The 15,536-nt window shown below is 37.4% G+C and overlaps 1 protein-coding gene and 1 long non-coding RNA gene across 14 annotated transcripts in view; both read left to right on the plus strand.

The window, feature by feature from the left end:
- The window catches only part of GABRB2 (gamma-aminobutyric acid type A receptor beta2 subunit), a 335,870-nt gene that overhangs the window by 276,925 nt on the left and 43,409 nt on the right, over positions 1–15,536 (plus strand).
- LOC121106730 lies at positions 959–7,209 on the plus strand. The gene is made up of 5 exons (XR_005839587.2): positions 959–2,796; positions 3,006–3,177; positions 3,259–3,308; positions 5,537–5,595; positions 5,819–7,209. It is a non-coding gene; the product is annotated as an uncharacterized LOC121106730 (long non-coding RNA).

Consider the following 15,536-nt stretch of genomic DNA (forward strand, 5'->3'; position numbering starts at 1 on the left):
ATTACTGGAAGTTTCATCAAAAATATGTTTCGTAAAAAATATATATATATCTAGGAATGCATATCTTATTAGTTGAGAGAATCATAAAAACATAGTTTCAATCATTTATGTTTTGTTTATCAAAGGATAGGTTTATTTGTTGGGATTCTTTTTGTTTTTTTGTTTGCTTGTTTAGGCTCATAATTTAGGTCTGTTGTTTTCAATGTCATTTTTAATAGAGGGAAAGAGAAGTCATTAAGCAGATTATTAAAATATGCTTATATTTCAAGATCTCTGGAGTAATTTAAGATGGAAGGGACACAAAGGGGTCTCTAGTCCAACCTCCTGCTCAAAACAGGGTCAAGTTTGAGATCAGACTATGTTGCTCAGTATTCTGTTCAATCTAGTCTTGAAAATCTCGAAAGATGGAGAATGGAAAACTGCTCTAGGCAACCTGTTCCAGTGTCTGACCTTTTTAAAAGTGGAGATGTTTCATTGCAACTGTAGAAAGTGCCAACCACTAGATGAGGCTGACCAGGATCTCATCCAACCTGGCCTTGAATGCCTCCAGTGATGGGGCACCCACAACCTCTCTGAGCAGCCTGTTCCAGCATCTCACCACCCTCTGAGTAAAAATTTGTTCCTAACACCTAACCTAAATCTCCCCTCTTTTAGTTTAAAGCCATTCCCCCTTGTCCTGTCACTATCAGACTGTGTAAAAAATTGGTTCTTCTGCTGCTAGTAAGCTCCCTTTAAGTATTGGAAGGCCCCATTGAGGTCGTCCGAGAGCTTTCTCTTCTCCAAGCTAAACAAACCTACCTCCCTCAATCTATAGGACAGGTGCTGTAGCCATTTGGTCATCTTCATTACCCTACTCTGAACCTGCTCCAACAGCTCCACATCCTTCTTGTGCTGGGGGCCCCAGTCCTGGACACAGTACTCCAAGTGGGGCCTCACAAGGGCAGACACTGGGGGGGGGGGGGGGGGTGGGAGGGGGTTGGGTAAGTCTCTTCTCTCCCCCTGCTGCCACCCCTCTGTTGATGCAGACCATGATACTGTTGGCCTTCTGGGCTGCGAGGGCACACTGCTGGCTCATGTCCTGCAAGTCCTTCTCTGCAGGGCTATTCTCAAGGAGTTTTTTCTCCCAGTCTATACTTGTATCTGGAATTGTCTCAATCCATGTGTAACATCTTGCACTTGGTTCTGTTAAACCTCATTAGACTCTTGAGTGCCACTTTTTGAGCATGTCCAGATCCCTCTGGATGGCATCTCTCCCTTCTACTGTGTCAACTCCACCACTCAGCTTAGCATCACCAGCAAACCTCTGTGGGTACACCTAGTCCCTCTGATTATGTTGTTGATAAAGGTGCTGAAGAGCAGTGGTTTTAGGACGGACCACTGAGAGACAATATTCATAACTGGTCTCCATCTGCACACACAGCTGTTGACAGCACTTCCCTGGCTACAATCATCCAACCAATTCTTTATCCACTGAAGAGTTCACCCCATCAAATTTGTATCTTTCCAATGTAGAGGTGAGGATGTGGTGCAGGACCATGTTAAAGGCCTTGCCCAAGTCCGGGTACATGACATCAGTTCCTCTTCCTTCATCGGTCAGTGCCATCACTCCATCACAGGAGACCACCAGATTGGTCAGGCACAATCTGCCCTTGGCGGAGCCGTGCTGGCTCTCTTGGATCATCTCATCTCGCATATGCTTTATCATCTATTCCAGGAGGATACACTCCATGATCTTCCGAGACACAAAGGTGAGACTCACCGCCCTGTAGTTCCCCGAGTCTTCCTTTCTCCTTTAATGTGGGAATATTCTGAATCTTGTTATGATTTAAAATTTCTCAAAATAAGGATTCTTTTACTCTGGAATAATGAGAAATTTCAGGAGAACATCTGACTGGGTAAAAAGTTTCTATTGTATGTGTATTTAAAAGGCAATTTTTTTGTGTTTTGCAGCTGCACAATGTATAAGTCATCTTCATTGTGCATGGAGTGCAGGTATGGATAGCCTGTTCTGCAGGAATGTATTGCAAATATATTTATAGCTTTGAAATTTGTGGTATGTCATATTTATACTCTTCATCAGCAGAACAATTGGCTACCTGTATTCAATATCATATGACTTTGGCTCCTCTTGTGGCTGATGTAACAAGAATTTGAGAAGTTATGTGAGCCTGGGCAAAAATCTTATATGGTTAGAGAGCAACATAGCAGGAAAAACAAAAAGAAAGGAACAAGGAATTGATGGAAGTCAGTTTTAAGACATAAAAATATACCTTTCCACTTTGACGCTATGTGTGAAAGTACAGTGCTCTGGATAAGATTACGCAATATTGGAAATATCTTTCAGTAGTAATCTGCAGTTGTCATGAATGGAATTAAATACCTTGCTGCATCCATCTTATTTTATTGATTTGTGAAAGATGATTATCCAAGGATTTGATGGTTTCTGAATAACCCAATAAAATTATTTCCTGGTAAAATCTTGGATCTCATTCTATTCTCTGAGATGGTTAACTGACAGTCAGCACATATTAGAAATGTATACGTGATCAATAACAGGCACGGCCTTTTTCAAGGCAAAGACTTGTGGGCTGCTACAAGAACTAGCTTCATTGAAGCACAGTAGGTACACATATTTTACCATACAGGAGCTCATCTGTACACATCTGGTGCTCTCCAAGAAAGCAGGAATTTTCTTCCTCACTACAGCCTGGAACGATCACATCTTTTGAACAACTCACTTCTGGAAGACTGACATTTATCAAAATGTTACACGGACAACCTGAGACTGAAATGCTGGTAAGTTACGTTTTGCTTGTGAATTCAGTTTCTATTTATTAGTAGTAGTAGTAGTACTATCTGAGCCCCTGTAACCTGCTACCTGAGAGGTTTTCTGTCACTGTTTTGGCGGAATTCTGTAAAGGGTCAAAGAACACAACAGTAGATTGTTTTTTTGTTTTTTTTTTTCTGTTTACCGATCGTTCCTGTCTATCTTCTTTTCTATGCAGAGCCAAAATGAATGACATCATCCGTAATACCAGTAAGTCAGTCAGAATGGTCCTAGGGATGTCATCAATGCCAAGAGCCTTCTCGTTATTCTTATACAACTAGCACAGTATACATGGCAGCAGATAAGCATCAAAGGAATGGATAACACCGTAAGCCTAATGCTTTTACACTGTAAGTTTCCCACTTTGCTGTGGCTTACTTGGTGTTAGTGGTCCCGTGTGCATGTACTAATGAGTATTCTTTTTCTTTCAGGTTTCAGGAGCAACCTTCTGCAAGTCTATAGAGACCTACAGTCTTATTAGGTAAATGCATGATAGTTTTCTCCTGAAAAACATAACTAGGTTCTTATCAAAGTTTGTTCTCTTGCTTGCCAAGATGAGCTTCTGTTCATTTCTGTTTTGTTTGTTGGTTGTTTTTTTTCTTTTCAGTTATGGAAAGGATTAAAGGGGGTTTTACTGTTTTCTCTGAGGACAGAAAAATGTACAACTTGCTGTATGTCTAAAATTCTTATTGTACCCTAAAATTTGTTACTATAGCCTTGCGTTTGTGCTATACAGTGACGTTTCCTGTACTGCTTGTAATGCTATTGAATTGATTGTATGGGTATGGAAAACTTACTTTCATTATAAAATTACTTGATAAATATTTTGACTTCCTTAAAAAAATAAAACTTGAGATTTTACCTGTTATCTGTGTGCTTCACTATGTATATGAAGGAATTCTAAACATAGTAAAACATGGGAAACTTTTAAGTCTGCCAAGATTGGAATTCCATAATTTTTTCTATTTATTTATATTCCAACTCAAAATTTCCTCTTTTTATTTTGGAAGAGAGACACTGTGCACATCATTATCAATTTATGCTATGGAGTGATGCATGTACAGACTTCTAGTCATCTTTCTTCTTTGAAGATCTGCCTTCGCATAATTGAGCAGTGTGCTTCTTTTTGCAAACATTGGCACGTGTACTAACTCTTATTTGGCCTTGAGACTATATTCAGGGCCACACTGTTCTGTGGCTTGATGCCAGTTTGCTTTTGGTCTTAAGGGATACCAAGAATATGCTTGATAAATTAGGTAATTATGTCTGTTGTAAATGGCATGTCCATCCTTTTTTCCTGAACATTAAATCGTAGGTACACGAGTGTAACTATCACTTAAAGATGATTTTCTTTCTTTTAATAGCCATATATGAACAGACATCTTAACGATGGTCTCGTACTTAGAAAATATCTTAAAATTGATTGCTTGTTACAAAAGCACATGTGGGAACTGTATTAATCTTGCCTTTTTTACAGCTGGCACATAACAAGAACAGATTTGGGTCACAAAATAACTCTGAAGGTGAACTAAAGTTGGGGGCTGTGAAGAGGTCTGGGAATTACTGGTTTACAAGGTGGTGTGCTAAGTCAAGGAATGTTTCAGACACTGCCTATGAAATGTATAAACAGTTTGGTATTTTGTCTTAGAAGTGGATGAAATCAGCCATAATACCTTTCCGTGTCAGTATGTTTAATGGAAAAATGTTGTGCTGAGACATAACAGAGAAGATCTGGACATATGATGGAGACATGTTTTGTCATGGGCTCCAGAATAGTAAAAATGATCATGTAATTCCACTTTTCTTGAAGTTTGAGATTGAGATTAGCAAAATGTAGCCATTGTCATTGTACAGTGGCTCTCTGGAATCTCCTCAGGGATTTGATGGCTGGATGTCTTTTAGGTGACTCTAGTTCGGTGTTTCTTCAAACCCAGTTGCGAACAAAGGGCAGAATTTCTGTGTGTTAGTATCTGATTTATTGTCTTTATTATGAAGTGATATTAATGATACATTTAAGTAAGATTTGATGCCTGGAGTCATGCTGGAATTTCTCATGATTTTTTTTTTTCCTGGGTATGAAATATGCCATTGTCAGAGGAAAGATCTCTCTTGAGAAGGCAAGAGCAGTTGCTCCTGCTAGAGTATAAGCCAACACCTCCAAATGAGTTTAGCTGTTCTGACCATGGAAAAACCAAACAGTAAAGAATAGAAAAGCATCATCTTGAATTAATACGGCGGTATTAAGATAGGTGTTTTGGATACTAGCATGATACCAGGTTATACAGAAACCTTGTGATTTTGTGAAATGATTTGCTCCTATAGGGAAAATACAGTCCTTTTGAATGCAGCATGTTTTCTTTAAATACAGGGATTTAGGCAACCTAGAGCAGCTGCTTGTTTATGTGTTTTGTTTTTCTTTTTTTAAATCCCTTTTTCCCTTCAGGGATTTGGATGATTGTAGAAAGTATTTTAGCCAGAAGGTAGAGTAAAGCTCACTGGGGAGACTCCAGCTGGGACTGAAAACATAGCATTGTTGGTTCCACATGATCATGAGTTAACATGAGGCCACTTGACCAGCCAAAAATGAGCTCAGTCTGTTAGAAAGGAGATAATACCTTCTTTATGTGTTGCTCTTAAAGGCCTATCTTGCAGTTATGAGAAATATATCTCCAAATTTTCTAATTTTCTCATGAATATTGGATATTTCAGAAGGTGTCTGACCTTCGAGGAAGTAAGCTCAGCTATCAGCTCAAGTGCTATCATCCCTGGTGAGTAATTCTCGCTGTTTCCAAAGGAAGGATAAATGTAAGCCTTAAATAATTATGAAGATGATGAGTAGGCAAGCCTCTTAGTTAGAGCTTTCCTTATCTAAATTATTTTTCCAATCGTGATAAAAATATCAAAGTATACATTAAAAATATCTGAGCAAAATATCAGAATTGGTTGCACAGAAGAAGATAATTAGCAGATTGTGTGCATCTCTTCTTACAGAGTCAGAGAAGAAGGACAGATGAACTGATGTGGAGATCTGCATTCTTTAACCTGGACTATTTTCAGCCCCTTGGTAATCAGTATCTGTCCACTGCACTGCGACTCTCTGCAAAAAGGAGAACCTAACAGTAATTCAGTGTTATTTTCTACAGTGTACATGGAGCTTTAAAGTTTTGATTTTACTTACATACTAGTGTAGTTTTCCATTCAGTATGGATGAAGTGGATGGTATAGAGGTGCAGTCCAATAAGGTCCAAAAGTTATAAAAATCTGACCCAAGTAAACAATAATTAAGGGTGAGCTTTTACTGTATTTATATAAAAGATGTCCCCATCTAAAGACATTGCAACTGGAACAAATGGTCTTAAAGTACATTTCATGAGCTGAATGTTTTTTGTAATACGTATTATTGTTTGTGTGTGATGACAACTACAGCCTTTCACAAATACAGTTCTATTCCAAACACTTGTATAAGAATGGGAAGATACTGACATCTAAATCAGGGTATTAAGGTTTTCCTGTAGGAGCATTCTGCTGTCGTCAGTGTGCTTTAGTGTGTAAATGATATTTTTTCTTGTACCGTCTGTTCGGAGAGGAACTTTTAAGTTCTCTTCCAGATATTTAACATTAGAGTCAAAGTTGAACTTTTAACTTCCTGCTGGAGAAAGCACTTCTTGGTGCTACGTATCATCCTCAAAGGGATACATCTACACTGGCTATATAAGTAGGTTCACAGCTTTTAGCATCAGTGCCTCAATGTATGCAACATGAAATTCTTCCCAACATTTCCAAATGGATCAACATAACCACATTTGAAAATACAGCATTACAGTTAAGGGAAGAAAAGCAAAAAATAAGTAATAATTTATAAAACTATTTCGTTTGGTTTTCAGAATAAATGTAGCAGTTTTGTTGAACAAAAATATAACTTCAGTTCTCTTTCCCCATAACTTTCTTTTGGATGAGGAAATTATTGTACCTTATTGACTGGGTGTCTGCAGCTCAGTTACATATTTTTGCATTTCCACTTGTTCAGGCTAGTGTAGAGAGATGTGTATGTGAAATTTCTGAAATACCTGTTTTGCAAGGATAGATATACTGGTTTATGAAAGCATGAATGCACTTCCATAAATCTTGGTAATGGTTTAGTATTTCATCTGTAGGACATAGGTTCATTCCTCATCCATTTTTACCTATCCTTATGCACTACAGAACTTATCTGAAAACTTGTGGTAATAAAAAGTGGGAAAAAAATGTTCTGTTACTCCAAGGCTATTTTAAGAAAGAAAAGCAGTCCTATTGGAGTTGATGCCTTACATCCTCAGAGAGTACTCCCTCTTTTGAGCATGAATAAAAGCAAGCATCTCAAAAGACTAGCCCAATCAATTTAAAGATGACCTATGGTTGAGATTGCCAAAAACAAGTGAAAACTGATAATTTATATATAAAATAAAGTATTAAACCTGTGTTTTTATAGCCCACTGTCATAATTCCTTTATAACAAGCAGGAATTTTCCTTCATTTGTCTTTTTTCTTGTATTTATGCTTCATTACTGCATTCCTAACACTCAAAAAGTGCTTTTTAGGATCTTACTGCAGATTTTCTGCTTCAGTGCCCTGCATGTTTCCCTTCCATTGTTTTGTAACTGTTTTTTTCTCTGATCCCAGGTTTACTTTTTAAATTGAGTCCCTTTCTTTTTACGTGTCTGGTGTTAATTTCTCCATCTCTTTTGTTAAAGAATCTCTAAAGTTCTAGGCGTAGAACCTCAGAATTACCAAGAAAACCTGTTCTTGATTATTTAATCCCCAACCTACTGCATGCAGAGGAGCAGTTGACTTGACCAGCTTTCTCAGGTATAAGAGAAAACTGGAGTAATCACAAGCCTCTTTAGCAACAAAAAATACCTTACAACATATCTGTGAAACTCCCGTCACTCTTAAAGCATCTAGATTCTTGCAAACTTCTATGAAGTTCTTATCGACTCACAGCCAGTGAATTTGGTAGTAAATCCTGCAATGTCAGGATGTCAGAATAGCACTAGCTAAGCTGATTTTGTCCATCTGTTGTAAACCAAGTTGATTTTTCTCATGTTCCCATGTTATTCCTAGACCTGTTCTTTAATTAACAGTAACCTGTTACTTTAATTCCTTAAGATCTATACCATAACTTGAAGCGTATTAAATGTTTTGTGAAGCATGTCCACATCAATGTTTGAACAAATCTGAAACTTTTTATTGGGTGTTTTACTCATAGGATTTTGCCATATAAATGATTCTAGGCTGTCTGGATTTCTGATTGTACTTGTTTTCTATCACCATTTTCTTCTGTAGGAATAAACACACACATATATATATAAATACACTTTTCTGTACGTACCTCTTAAGTGCATTAGTAAGACACACTCCACTCAGGAAGGATATTCCTAGATTTTTCCTTGCTTAATTTAGTGATATATCTTGGCCCAGCTCTGGTGCAAATATGAAGAGCTGTGCATTCTGTGCCTCTACCATGCCACGTTAGGGAGAATGAAAGCGATCTGACTGCTGATGGTTTCCTGCTGAACCTATGATTATTTGTTTTCTAAATTCTTATGTCAAAATGGGATTGTTCACCTTTTTCAAAACCATGTTTAACAAAGCATGCACCAGAGTAGTTGCAAAGCTGGCAACGCAGTGAGATCTTGCTCTCTCTGCTGCCAACTGAGGAGACCTTGAGTCTGCTTCCAGCACAGCGGCACCATTAAAGGCACAGCCTACAGAGAAAAATCACCTCCTGGCACTCACAGTAAGAGCTGGAAATGCTGATGATTTTAAATGAGCAACAGACCGATTTGTTCAATTATTATTTTTTAAACTGAAGTCTGCAAAGCAGGTTAGGTGTATCCTTTTTTTCTACCGTTCCCTACAGCACAAATATTTCCTATTTGTGTGACTGTCTTTTCATTTTTGAACCTAGCATTCCTTTTCTTGAGTAGATCCCATGTGGTGGTGCCTAGACCACTTCTGAACAGCAGAGTAGTTTGCTGGAGGCAGTAGATGTCCTATATTTTGACATTAATAAGGTTGCCGACATTGACTCAAATGACTTTCTTACAAACAATGTGGGAAAATACAGATCAGAGGGAACCACATTTGGAAAATAGCACAGAGAACATGATTATGGAGTTTACTGGAGGGAAACAATTTTGAATCAAGTCCATCTTCAGTGTTTTCATTAATGATCTGAAAATAATGAAACATGTCTAAACCTTTAAGCAGCTTGAAGGACAGAATTAGGTTTTAAAGGATCTCAGCTAGCTGGAGAGGTGGCCTGCAGATATGAAATTCCAAATTTTACACATACCAGTGGCACCTCAGAACTGGGAAGGGACTAGGTAGATGTCAACCCCTTGTCGGTGTGAGGAATGAATATAACAGCAAAAGAAGAGAAACCCCAAACAAAATGGTTAAAGTAACCCTGGGAGGTTACCATAGATTGCAGTGATTCTGTATAAGCAGAGATCTCTTATAAGTTGTAGACGTAGTTTTGATCTGTTTGCCAGATCTGTCTTCTGCACTTTCTACACGTGATGATGCAGATTTCCTCCTGAGATGCGAAGATCAGTAACAATAAATGTTTCACTGTTGTGTTGGGCAATACTGAAGTATGCATAAGTCTTTGGGGATTTGCAGCTGTAGAACACGTTGAGGTTCACAGGATCAGATTCTGTAAATTGAGTATTCTTTTAAAATAGCCCTGGAAGATAAGTAGTATGTCTGAATTACCTCACGTGTGTGATTTCTGTGCTCAGAAAACAGCTTAAAGAGGGGATGAGTACTTGTGTTTTTTTTCCTGTAGAAAAATAATCAGCTGTAGATATGATCTGATTCCATTACACTGTGGGTTTTACTCATTGTTTCTTTTGCTTTTGACAGTAAAATGAAAAGCTCATTAAAACATATGATATTATAATCTAGGAAACATATACTTGATGGAAGGCTTTTGTTTAATGTCCTCTGGAACTAACATTGGCATTGCTAGGTGTTGAGCAACTTCAGTTTCTCGGTATTCCTGCCTTTACTTGTTCAAGAAGTTGGCAATGTTCTGTGTTATTGCTTAGGTTTTAATATATTTCTGTTGAACTTGTTTTGCTTCCAGTATTTTGCTTTGAAAGTAATTAGATTTTTTTTTTTTAATGCTCTTTTTTGTCTCTTTTCCTATTACTACTTAACATACAAAATTCTTGGGGCGTATTCTAATCAGGTATTACTTGTAGCTGGTCCTAGTGTTCCAAAGGAGAGTTGTGTGAAAAAGAAATGGTGATGTGATTCCACTTCTATTTACAAAACAAGGTAAGGAGAAGAGAGGATAGCAATCTGTATCTTAAAGATCCTGTATTACAGAAAGTCTTTCTAGGATTTTTCAGATGAATATATAGAAGTGAAAGTTTGGATTTTTCACACTGCGTGATTTCTCTTTATCCATTGTTTCACATCCAAGAATTGTGTCTCTTTAGCCTAACATTTGACAAGAAAAATGTTTCTCCCTTAATATGGTGGAATAATACTATTTTGTCAAACGTGGATATGCCAGAAGCATCCCCTGCAAGTGCAGTTGTGCAGCATATGATCTGTAGTCTACGCTCGGATAGTGGGAAGAGGCTGTCTGTCTTCTGTCCTCGTATATCATGACTTTATTCCTCTCCTTTTTGAACTATGTTCTGTCTTGTTCCTTAATTGTTAGGAATTGACTTCCATTTGATTAACTGTAACAGGTCCCTGTTAGTTTTGATAAAACTAACAGAACATGTGGAAGAAAAGTCACATGAATAAAATAAAGAATTCTTCCACTTTGTACTTTGAAACTAATAGACAGTATTGGTGTGAAGTATTTTTCTAGCTAAAAGTCCTAAATCAAAGAGCAGCATTTACTGTTTTGTAACATATGCTCGTGCTTGGCAAAAGTAATGGAAGAAAGCATGTCAAACAGCAATGCTTAGAGTATTAAAGTTTTAACAAAACGTCAGAGAAAACTGGAAACTGGTTAATCCACAGAAATCTGTCATAAAGATTGCATTGTAAGGTTGTTTCAGCATGAATTCTAGTGACATATGGGAGCTTAAAATATAATCTAATGATATATCTATATCGGTGAGATGTTTACATAACATGATTGCAACAGAGATGTCTTTTCTTGTTAATTTATTAGGATGATGAAAGTTAAAGTGTTTTTAGAACAATGCAAGGAGTAAGTTCTACTCAAGAACAATTTTGTTGCTGGAACCAAAATATTCATTTTTTCCTTCTTATACACATTTAAGAAAAGAGAAATCATGCATCTGGTGTGGAGCGTGCTGAAGACAGGCATCTGCTGTGCTGCTGTCTTCTGCTGTCATGAATCGCTGCTCTGAGCATCAGTGTATGTAGCAAAGAAATACAACAGGAAAACAGCTCAAACTGACTTGCCAAAGTGGAAGACAAAACTTAGCTCAGAGAACGTTGTGGGGGAAAGAATCTCATAGAGGCAGAATCAAGCAAAGATCTTTTCTAGTGAAACTGGAGTTCTAAAAATCTGTCTATAACCCTGAACAAAAATCCTCAATTATTTTGATGTGCTGTGATTTATAAACTGTGTTTTTGGCTACTGTGCTGCTTGGCTTGTAGAAACATTGCTTTAGGAAAAAGTGCTGCGTTGCAGTGAGTTTTTGTTATTCGTATTGCTTCTAAGCGATAGGTTGGGTTTTGTATGTTTTGTTGTTGTTTTGTTTTTTTTCAACTCAGCTGTTATCTTTCTGAAGGTTATTTGTAAGATAACAAGCTGTAATATAGCACTAATGCCCCCTAAAAATGTGCCTGGTTTCGTTAAAATTTCACAGGTGAGCATGTTTAAGTTGTTTCTGGTATATTTTATGTCAGTAGTCATACTTACACTGATTAATCGAATACTGGGACAGGAGCTCAGAAATCTTTTTATTGGCTTTTCATGTTTTTTTTTTTTTCATAAGGTAACGTTGTGTTAAGTATTGCAGCTGAGGTTGCAGCCTCCAAGGTTTGCACATGTCAGTGAGGAGGCATTTCCCTGCAGGTTCCCCAGGTGCCCAGATGGGAGGCATAGCAGGGGGTGGCACGGCACATCTTGCTGCTTCACAGGGAGGTGTGACAGCCATGTCACTGCAGCGTGCTCTCCAGAACACCCAGGAAGCATGTGGTGCATGGGAGGTAAAGCTGTCATCAGCCTTGCACTGGTAGGGCCAGGAGCTGAAAGGGCTTGGCTTTGCAAATGGTCAGGCACTTGTGATTCTCACCACTTCTACAGCTGCCTACATAGACACGTTCCAGCCTCTTTTTAAAATCTGTCTATTCCATTTAATGGTTCTTTTAAGTACATTACAGATGGACTGAACAAGTCACATCTGATACACTGCTGTAGAAGATTAGTTCTTTCAAACAGGGATAAAAGTTATAACATTGTAAGTATTTTGTGTGATTTTCCTCATTATGTGGGGAGAAGTTGTGTGTATTTCAATATTATACTTTCATATATTCTTACTTATCTCTCCTATTTTTTTTCTTTTCTTCCTCTAACAAGTGATGATGGGAGAAAAATTCATGTTTAATTTTGTAGATTCTTTATTATCAAGGAACAAGGTTGCAACAAGATATCTATGTTTAAAATCGCTTATAGTTGCTGGAATATTTTCTGTATCCAAGAGAACCATTTTTATAAGTCACTGTTGGCTTTTGTGTGGTAGGCAAAGTTATGTAGGAGAAACAACATATGATTGCCTTCCTGAAGGTTGTATCATAATGCAGGTACACAGCTCAGCAAATTAAGATAATGAAGGCGGACTGCAGGGATCGATTACTGGGTTTAGGATACTCTGTGTTATAATCTTCGTAGATGTTGGAGAACAGAGATATTTGAAGGTGTTAGTTCTTTTCATGTTCCGTAGCTCAAGTGTGTGCTAGCAATATACGTCAAGCTTCTATGATGCTTTGTGTGTCTTGAAGATGTTGGTGTACGTGGTTTACGGTAGATATAAAAATGTTATGGTTTACAGGGAAAGTAAACATACTGTCTCTCAAACAGGGTTTATTTGAAGTTGGATTATATTTTCTATTTTTTTCCTATAGTATGAGACTGGTCTTAAAAGAAATTATATCCTTCTGTTCAGGAGACTGTCATTTTGCTTCATGATTCTGTAGAATTCTTCTAAGTGCACGGTTAGATAACAAAACACAACCTTAGGGTATGATGAGTTTCTCATGGGTTAGGGCTGAGCACACCTACGGATGAAGATCTCAAGATCAGGTGTCTGCACTTAGAGGAGCTAAATCTCTCTCCAGCCCAAACTGCACTGATGATATCTCAGAATTCCTGATATCTTAATTTTTGTGCCTTTGCACATTTAAGGTATATCCTGTTCTGTTTCTTCTTCTGGTGAAGCTAGAAATTTCCTCAGATCGCCATTTCTTTTGTTTATGGAGTATTCTACATGGTTTAGATGTAAGCAGCACTATAATCTGAGTACTTGGCTGAGTGTCTTAATGTTTGTGCATGAGTACCTGTCTTTGTATCAATATATTTTAACTCTAAGAGGATGTAATCATGGTATTTTATTCCAAATAAGAATGGTTTCAGGTTAGGTATGACCATGATTTGAAGGACTGTGCTTCTTCAGCCATTATGTAGTCCAGGGGGAAAGAAAAAAAAAAAACATCAAAAGAAACCACCACCAACAAAAATGTATTCATTTATTCATTTCGAAGATAACTTTAGGATGTCGGGTTTTCCAGGCTGGTAAGCACTGCCATAACACTGGAAGGAAGGCTTAGTGTCTTAAAGTTGTGCACATATGCTCCCTGACTTTTTTTCATTTCTAGGCTATATACGCACAAACTGTCACTCAACTCTTGAGAAACAGCTCTCACCTCTGTGGTTCATATCTATCAATGGAATAAATTAGAAGCCAACCAGGTGACATTGTGCCGTGCTACTATGAGTTGCCAAAGTGTTGTGCTTCTCAAAGAGAACTCATTTATGAGATATTGGTTTCAGTAAGAGTGAGCATCAGGTGGAAAACAAGTTTGAATTCTGATTCTATGTTTCCTATTAGTTTGGTCACTTCTGTGACAGGCCATGGCGTATATCTGTGCTTATTACACATATATTCTAATATATAAATGCTTCTCTGGCTAAGAAACCCATTGTAAAAATTGAAACTGTGTGATCTGGAATAGTTTGGTTGTTAGTAGTACAGAATATTAGGAAAAAGCTGTTCTCAGTAGTATAGATACAATTGAAATATAACCTAGTTTCAAATGAAGGATGGTAATGTGAAGTAACTACTGAATAGTTCATTGTATTTCCAGGTTATCAGCGACATCAGCATTGTGGCCTATCAGCATTGTGCCCTTTACATCTAATTACCTCTTTAAGTAAAGCTGTTTTCTTAAAGCCTTTTCTCCATTTCCACATATTGTTTTATGATTCAGGCACTGAATGATCCCAGGAGAAAACATACCATATAGAGATTGGCCCCATTACTGTAAACCATGTAATAAGTTAATTCTTACACATTAATTTTCCAATTACTGCTTTCTTTTCTTATAGATTCCAAGCAGAAATTGGTACTGTTAGGTCATATACAAGAGTACTTCAATATGTTTTGGCTCTCCCTAAAGATTACTGACTGTATGTGGTTTGTCCTGCTCAAGTACAATTAACAATTTATATTGTATTTTTGATAACTTAAGAAACTTATATAGAATGTTAGAAATTATTTCAGTATTATCTGTATATTTTCAAGGGAAGTAAATTATTTCAGGTAATCAAGAGATTTACAGTATCAGTAAGATTTGAAAAATAGAGCAAGTATCTTGAAATCCACAGGATTAAATGCACTTCACCTGATTGCATTTATGTAACATATGCATGAATTTCTGATTCTGTCCCTTTTCTCTATTTCTTTGCCCTGTATACTACCTTTTTTCTCTTTTTTACAGAACAGAAAAATGCTTTGTATGTAATTTTCAGAAACACCCAGACCAGCTTCTTTTTGCGTTTGAAATGTTTCAAGAAGTGCACTTTACATTTGACTGTTGAGGAAATTGAGGTTGGCTAAAATAATCACGTTGAATATTGAGGACACTGACATGTAAGACCGTGTGTGCAGTGAGGAGAAAAAGTGTTGCTTTTGTGCAACAGTCTTTGATAGGGGATGGAATTACTATTTCCTTTTAAAACTATGGTGTATAAAATGTGAGGAGGAATGTCACAGAAAATATACATGCAGAATTTTTAAAAATGAACAAAACAAGATAAGAATGAGCCATATTGTGCATGTTATTAATAGTAGCAAGCTTGCAAAGAGCAATGAGGATCTGAAGTGTTTCTATGAGAACCCTCAGGTCAGAGTTTTCAGCAAAACTTCAGCAATAATATCATGGTGGCTTGAGTGCTCCAATTCTGTCCTCTTTGCAACCAGCCAGAGCTTTCATCTGGCCTGTAGGATGGGATGGGACTCTGGGTTTTCATTTGCCTTTTTTTTTCTCCTCTTGTTTTGTAAACCTGGACAGGATGGTTCAAAATTCGTGGCAATACAGGACTGAAGATAAAGAGGAGTTGGGTCAGGAGATATACTCAGAGATGTGATGCTCCTACATCAAGAAAATCACATTTTCCTCTGAAAATGACAATTAGTTTTACAGAAGAGTGTTCAGCAATGGAGTGTCATTT

The sequence above is a fragment of the Gallus gallus genome, chromosome 13 (assembly GCF_016699485.2).
Source record: "Gallus gallus isolate bGalGal1 chromosome 13, bGalGal1.mat.broiler.GRCg7b, whole genome shotgun sequence".
Classification (NCBI taxonomy): Eukaryota; Metazoa; Chordata; class Aves; order Galliformes; family Phasianidae; genus Gallus; species Gallus gallus.